Consider the following 398-nt stretch of genomic DNA (forward strand, 5'->3'; position numbering starts at 1 on the left):
CGGACTCACTCTCGCCCCTTCCGTCTCCCGCTGTCAGCCATGTGTCAGAGGGCGTTTGTGTTTCTGATGGGAGGACACCACCTGCGAGTCAGCAGAGAAGGGAGGGAGGGAGAGAGAGAGAGAGGGAGGAGAGAGGGTGCAAAAAGAGGGAAAAGAAAAACAGAGGACAAGAAAGTAAATCATCAGGAGTTTGGCAAGAAGTGGATAAATGTGAATGTGAGTGCATATCATCCAGAAGACAGCTGATAAGAGGGCTTAATCATCAAAAAACCTGCAAAAGCGCACTTAACTTCCTGCTACATCAACCTCAAATACACACGTAAACACTTACAGATCAAAAGGAGGGGGGCGGAAGTGGGACATTGAAGCGTGGAAGGTTCAAACAAGCAAAGTAGAAA

Source organism: Pholis gunnellus (assembly GCF_910591455.1).
Source record: "Pholis gunnellus genome assembly, chromosome: 15".
Taxonomy (NCBI): domain Eukaryota; kingdom Metazoa; phylum Chordata; class Actinopteri; order Perciformes; family Pholidae; genus Pholis; species Pholis gunnellus.